Here is a 7,904-nt window from a genome sequence, read left to right as displayed (position 1 = left end):
CAAAGCTACTATAGTATAGCAGCTCTAGGGTCGAAATCTGGGATGGGTTTTCATTCTACCAATGATATACTCAAGATTAGAAATTGAATCTGATGATTTCCTTTGTCAAAAACTTAAAGTTTAAAGGAAAATAAATTTTTTTTTGAAAGTGGTGTTTGAAGCTAAACTAATATAGAACTAGGTAAAAATGGAAGAAAGAAAGTCTCCCGAAGATAAGGGTTGCTAGGATCAAGTTCAGAATGCAAAGTGGAAATTCCGGATTCTTCTTCTCGTATTGGGGACAACAACATAAAGGATGGTTGTTTCCCGAACCGGTATAGGTTTAACAATGAAGATTTAATCCATAAAAAGTCAATAGAAATGGTAGTCAGGTTCCATTAATGGCTTTAGACACTATGGGTCTTCACCTTGAGCCATTTTCCAATGGCTCATACATGATAACTAATGGTCTGATATGGATCTAGCAATAAGTATCCACAGAGACCTAAAGCTTAACATGTATTGGCCATTCAAAGTGATTCTAAGGGATTTAAAGCAAAACTTTAGATTTAAAAGCCATTTATGAACTCCAACTACCTGTATTTAATGCACGAGAGTTTTCCACTTTTGCATCTGGACTTTTCACCTAGCTTCCTTCACTCCAAGAAACCAAAGGTTTAGCCTCTCATCATCTGGGAAAACATCCTTAGAGGTTGTTTGGCTTCCAAGAAAAAGAAAATAGTAGAGAGAAAAGGAAAGCAAAGAGAGCCCTGTATTTTACTAAGTGTAAAACATAACATATGTTCGTCATTTTTCGAGAGATGATTTCCACCCCTCTTATAATCTTTACAAAAGCAAAGCGTGTGATTGGCTAATTACAGGGATAAGAAAGGAATTTACATCAAAAAATACAAAAGAAAAGATCTCATGTGGAGTCGGAAAAACAGAGGAGATTTCGCACCAAAGAAGCATGGGCTGGTGCGAATTCGCACTTGCATGGCTGGTGGTGCGAAATTCGCACTTGCTTGGGCTGCTGTGCGAAATTCGCACTTAGCTTGATGCAGTTGTCTTCGAAGGCCATATCTTCCTCATTTTAGCTCCAAATCATACACGGTTTGAAGCGTTGGATTCTTGACTTCCTGATATTTTAAATGGTATATAGCATGTAGAAAATGGACTTCATTAAGTGCTCCAAAAGTGCAAAGGAATACTGCAGATGCTGTCCTCTATTTTCTTCACTCTGTTTTCCTCTTTGCTTCTCTCCTTTACTTGGCTTGTCTTAATGATCCAAAAAGCTGTCAAAACAATAAATCTAGCCACAAATATGATTAGAAGTCATTGCTAGGTCCTTAACATGCCAATTGGAATAAAGATGGAGAACTACTACACAAAAGTGCTTAAAACATAATGAATTAAAGGAGCAAAATAACACTTTTTGGGTAGTAATCAACACTTCTTCAAACTCCTTGATGTGAGAATAGGGGTTCTCACTTTCCATCCCATGAAAAGTAGGTAGAAGTGGCACTATATGAGGTCGGATCACTAGCTGCTTAGTGGGAGGCACTATGCATGAAGGTGCACTCATTCAAGGTGGATGCATGCGGTCCCTCATGGATCGGTATGCATTGAGATTCTCCTCTTGCCCATGTTGGCTATGCTGATCTTCATGTGGACAATCCATGATGTTCAAGCAGACTTCCAACTCAGTTTCTTGAGGAGTTTCAATTTTCACAAGTCTTCCCTCAATATCTCTTATCTAATAGGGCATACACAACCCGAGATTACTGAAACAAAAACAAAGAAAACAAAAAGGACTACAATTCTAGGAAAATATTTAAGGTTATCTAAAAACTAAATGAAAGATAAGATAAAATAAAAACAAAGAAAATGAGTTAGTGAAAGAAAAATCACCAACTTGTGATGAAGATCACAAGTACTCATAAAAGGTAACATTTATGCGCTTAGGCACCATCCCCGGCAACAACGCCATTTGATTCATGCCCAGTCGGGTGTTTATCAAAACATTTATAAAACCTACAACACCTTATACTAGGATAGCAAGGACAAAGCTACTATAGTATAGTGGCTTTAGGATCATCCACAGAGATGGGTTTTCTTTGTACACTTAACATTAATAAAAGAAGAAATGGTGATTTCCTTTTTGGAAGTTAGTTTTTAAATGAAAATAAGATTGATTGGAAGGGTTGATTTTAAGTTAAGCAAACATAAACAATTGAAATTATTATAAAGAGAAAGTCTCTTGGAGCTATGGTTACTAGGATCAGGTTCCTGTTGCAAAGCAGGAAATTCCAGATCTTCTCCTTGCATTGGGGACAATAACATAAAGGATGGTTATCTCCCGAACCGGATTTATATTTAGCATATAAGTTTTGATCCAAAGGATTCTTGAAAAATGGTAGTTGCTTCCCATTAATGGCTTCAAACACTAAAGACCCTCACCTTGAACCACCTTCCAATGGCTAGTACTTGATAACTAATGGACATCCATGGATCTAGCAATAAGCATCCATAGAATCCTAAAAGCTTACCAAGTATTGACCATTCAAGGTGATTCTAAGGGATTAAAACTGAAACTTGAAATATAAACCATTAATGATACACAACTACCTTCATTTAAAGTAAGGAAAACTCATACCTTTGCATCTGGGTCCTTTACCTAGCTTCCATCACTCCAAGAAACGTGAAACTTAGCCACTCATCCTCTGAGAAATCATCCTCAGAGGGTGTGTGGTTAGAGAGAAAGTGAAGAGAAAATGAGAAGGAAAGGCAGAGAAAAACTCAGACTTTACAAAATATCTAAAACATAATATCTATCCTAACATAATATCTTTTGAGAGGTTTTCCAACCCCTATTTATAGTTCCTAAACAAACCCTAATGTAATGAATCTATTACAAAAGGATTAAAAAGGAACAATTACAGTTCTGGAGAAAAATCTCAAAGGTCGGTGCGCACAAAGTGATTTTCGCACACCCTACAAAAGTTTGGCACACCCTGTGATTCGACTCATGGTAGCTTAGATTTAAAGGCGTATCAACAAAATTTATACCTTGAATACTATTACTAAAGTAGCCAAGCTACTATAGCATAGTGGTTCTAGGATCGTTCACTGGGAAGGGTTTTCGCAAACACAAGTGATATTCAAATTAGGAAAATAAGTGATTTTCTTATGGATGTTAGCTTTAAAAGAAGATGTAAATGTTTTAGAAAGATTTAAACTAATCTAAGCTAACATTAAAGACTAAAATGAAAGGGTGTAAAAACAAGTTTCTCAAAGATAGGATAGCTATGCTCTGGCTCTTATGCAAATTGGAAATCTCAGGATAGGCTCCTCGCGTTGGGGTTGCAACTATGGTGATGCTTGCTTCCCGAACCGGTATGGATTTAGCAAATCAAGTTTTAATCTTTTAAAATGGAAAAACAGATGGTAGTGAATTTCATCAATGGTTATTCACCTTAGACTTCCTTTGAATGGCTCGTAAGAGATAACTAATGGTCTAAAGCCAAAAGCTTACCAAATATTGGCAACTCAAAGTCATTCCAAGTGATAAACTCACCTTTCAATGGCCATTGAAATTGGTTCTAACAGATTAATGCAAAACTTGGAATTGAAAACCTCACCTTCCAATAGCTCGTAGGAGATAACTAATGGATAGAAATCCAAAAGCTCATCAAGTATTGGCCATTGGAAGTTGTCCAAAGGAAATAAAAACCAAACTTTACATTAATGAACCTTTAATGAAAAACGTCTACCTTACCTTTCGGGTGCGAGAAATTTCCATGGGAGTGCATCCAAGCCATGACATAACATCCATACTTTGAAAAACTAAAAGTTTCAGCCAATCATCCTCTAAGGAAAAGCCCTCAGAGGCTGTTTGGCTTCCAAGAAAATAAAATAGTAAAGAGAAAAGAGAAACGAGAGAGCTCTGTATAAAACCTAACACGCATGTTCTCTTTTTTTCAAGAGGTGATTTCCACCTCTTTTATAGTCTTTACAAAAACAAAAGCTTGTGATTGGTTAGTTACAAGGATAAGAAAGGAAATTACATCACAAAATACAAAGGAAAATATCTAAAGTGGAGTCGGAAAAAACAGAGCAAAATTCGCACCACGCATGGGTTATGCGAATTTTGAAGGTGTTATGCGAATTTCGCATAACACCTTGTGTCGTGCAAAATTTTCGCATAACCTGGAGCAGTTGTCTTCCGAAGGCCATATCTTCCTCATTTCAGCTCCAAATCGTACATGGTTTAAAGCGTTGGATTCTTGACTTCCAGAGCTTTGAAATGGTATATATTATGTAAAAAATGGACTTCGGTAAGTGCTCCAAAAGGGCAAAAGAAGACTGCAGCTGCTGTCCTCTTTGCTTCTCTTCACTTTGCTTGCTTTTCCTCTTTTCCATTGTTCTTTCCTTGCATACTTTGAACGACTTTGGAAAAGGGCTATGGAGCTCCAAAGCTTGGTTCTTCATGAATTTGAGCTTCCAAAAGCTTTGCCATAACTTGTCCAAGTAGCTCCTCCATCATTTGGCATGTTTGAATTGATTCATAAGCTGATAAAAACATGTAAACTTGCCACAAAATGGTTAAAACCAATTACTAAGGACCTTAATGAATTAATTGGGTTAAATGAATATGATTACTACTCAAAGGTGCTTAAAACCATTATAATTAGGTCTACAAAATAGCACTTTTTGGTAGTAATCACCCTGCGAAAGTTTGGCACACCTTGCGAATTTTGGCACACCTTGCGAATTTGATGATTTTGCCTTGCGAAATGCTCTATTTCCCTCCATCTTACTACTGATAGTTTTGGCAACCCTTTTTCAAGTTTGGCAAGGGGTTTTGAAGTGCTCCAAAGCTCTGATTCTTCATGTGCTCCAAACTCTCCCTCAATCTTGGGCTGTTTCAGTGATAAAAAAGCTATCAAAAACACTAAAACTTACCAAAAATTGGTTAGTAACATTTGCTAGGTCCTTAACATGCCAATTGGGATAAAAGGTCTAACTACTACTCAAAAGTGCTTAATACAATTAAGTTTAAGCTTATAAAAATGCACTTTTTGAGTAGTAATCAGTGGTGCAATGAAGCTTTCATTTTATGAGAATTTGTGGAATTATTACCATAATAACCATTATATCAGGGATTCCTTCCATGACCATGACCATTTCCTTGTCATTGCCCATGTCCACGAGTTTGGGACAATATTGCATTCACTTTAGGGAATGGTTCATATCCAATTAGATGAGACTAGTGATTTCTCATCAAAAGCTCATTATTTTGTTCAACAACAAGAAGACATGATATTAATTCAGAGTATTTTGTAAATATACGTTCTTGGTATTACTGTTGTAAGAGCACATTCGAGGCGTGAAATGTAGTAAAGTTTTTTCTAACATGTCTTCTTCTATGGTTTTTTTCTCCACATAGCTTTAATTGAGACCTGATTTTGAAAAGGGCAGAGTTATATTCACCAATAGTTTTGAAATCCTACAACCTTGAATACATCCAATCATATCAGGCTTTCCGGATAATTACAATTTTCTGGTGGTCATATATTTCCTTTAAATTACTCCATAGAGTAAAAGTGTCATTTACTATAAGATACTCATTTTTAAAACCTTTATAGAGATGATGGCAAAAGAAAATCAACGCTTTTGCGTGATCCCACAAGGATGCTTGATTTCCTTCTTTAATCATAGCTCCAAGATTCATTGCATCAAGACGTATTTCAGCATTAAGGATTCAAGATATATAGTTCTTTCCCGAAATGTCAAGTGCCATAAATTTGAGTTTTGTGAGATTTGACATTGTTAAATAACTTCAGATATATGACAAAACAATATTACTATAATTAGTTATAAATTAATGGCATTGGTATAACTTTTGATTATAATCAAAATCAAATAATTTGTGTATAGCTTTTAATAATATATAACACAAATTAAATGAATTTAACAATAGCAATATAAATATGTAAAATTTTATTCTATATAAATAACTTCAAGTTTAAGATATGAGAATTACCTTCAGAGCAATTCATGCTAATAACCTATTATAAAAAGAGGATAAATGCAACGACAATAAAAGTAGAGAACAACTATATATTATTTTGACAATGATATATAATGGAGAGGAAGGAATCATAAAAGACAATTAAGATAGTTGAAAGAATGAAAGATATGGAGAATAAAAATAAAATAAAAAAATAAAAAAAGAGAATAAAAGAGAAAGAAAATGTATTTCTTTGCTTGGGATGCATTTTATAGGGGATAGGAAACATTTTTATATGCTTTTAATGAACATTTAATATAATAAATGTGGTGGCATTCATTACTTCATTTATAACAATAAAAATATATTTAACTTAAAAGTGAAAAAAAAAAATGATGACATAAGTAGACATTTTATACTCTTTAACTTTTAATATTTATCCAAAGGATGAACCTTAAAGTGGCTTATCACCCATGGTTCACCCTTCTCAATGATTTTTCCCCTCATTTTGAATCCTTATTTATAGTTATATATACATCTTACATGCATTCTCCATTGTTTTTATTCTTTCACCATTATTTAGACTGGCATACTACATTCATACCTCACTTTGTTTAAGAAGGTTTAGTGTTAGAAGTGATCATAGCCATGACATATCTACTCATATCCTTGTTATGCTTGTTCGGTGAACTACTAATCAGGATAAAATAAATAAATAAAAATAGAACACAAACACGTGGAGAGCCAAAGAAAGGGAATATACTTGTTGGAAGACACGTGGCTGCCGTGGGAATTGATGGCTGGCTGCATGAGTGTGCATGGAGAGATTCCATGATGCTGTCAATTAAAATAGGTTTTTTTATTTATTTATAATTTTAATTTTATTATATGAATGGACATGACAAAAATTCTGATTTAGAAAAGAAAGATAAATTTTATAATTAATTTAATTATTTCATAACAATTTTTTTATCTTTAAATATGAAAAAAAAAATTATAAAAATTCTAAAAGGATTAGTTAAAAGAATCTCATAGATGAATTAATTTTTTTAATAGTAAAAAATTCATCAATAGAAATCTTCATTTTATTAACAAAAAAATGATAGTAATGGAAGAAAAAATTATAAAAATTATAAATCATTATGTTTGATCTTAGTGATTAATTAAGTCCTTGTTGCTAAATGAATAAAGTGGTTTAAATAAATGATTTTAAATTTTAAGAGGTTTATAATTATGTTATTGAAAACACTTAAAAAATGGGACCCATAAATTTTTCCAGTTTTAATCATTATTATTTTTTAATCAAATACCTCCTAAGATATTGGCCTATATGTGCAAATGAAGGCTTGTATTTTAGAGTTTTAATTTATATTTAATATTTATTTTTCTCTTTTTTCATACTGTTTAATTTCCATTATCCTTGCTTAGTATGTAAATATTTTCGATTTCCTTAATTATCATGTATAGATGATTATATTATATTAATAAGGGAATCATGTAAACATGCACTATTTATAAAAAATAAATAAAAGAAAACCTACATAAGTCATTTTCATGGGAAGTACTTTTTTGGGAAAATAATTCTTATTTAATGTATTATAGTAGTATTTACCTCACATTACCTGAAAATGTCCTTACATGTATTTTGATATTAAAGTAATATTGTTTTGATTATAATGTACCACTGTTTTGAGCTTAATGTACCTTTATAAATGATATACCATCCTCATGTGAATTGGGTTACTATGGATGATGACCCATGTACACATATAACGTCATTTTTGGGTAATGTGAGGTAGACACTTTTCCAATGTATCAAATGAGAATTATTTTTTCCAAAATACACTTCCCATGAATTTTTTTTTTTTATTCTCTTTTCATCCATATTTTATAAATAATAGATGCTCAAAGT

This window comes from Vitis vinifera, chromosome 19, assembly GCF_030704535.1.
Source record: "Vitis vinifera cultivar Pinot Noir 40024 chromosome 19, ASM3070453v1".
Classification (NCBI taxonomy): domain Eukaryota; kingdom Viridiplantae; phylum Streptophyta; class Magnoliopsida; order Vitales; family Vitaceae; genus Vitis; species Vitis vinifera.
This window is presented reverse-complemented; position numbering follows the sequence as displayed.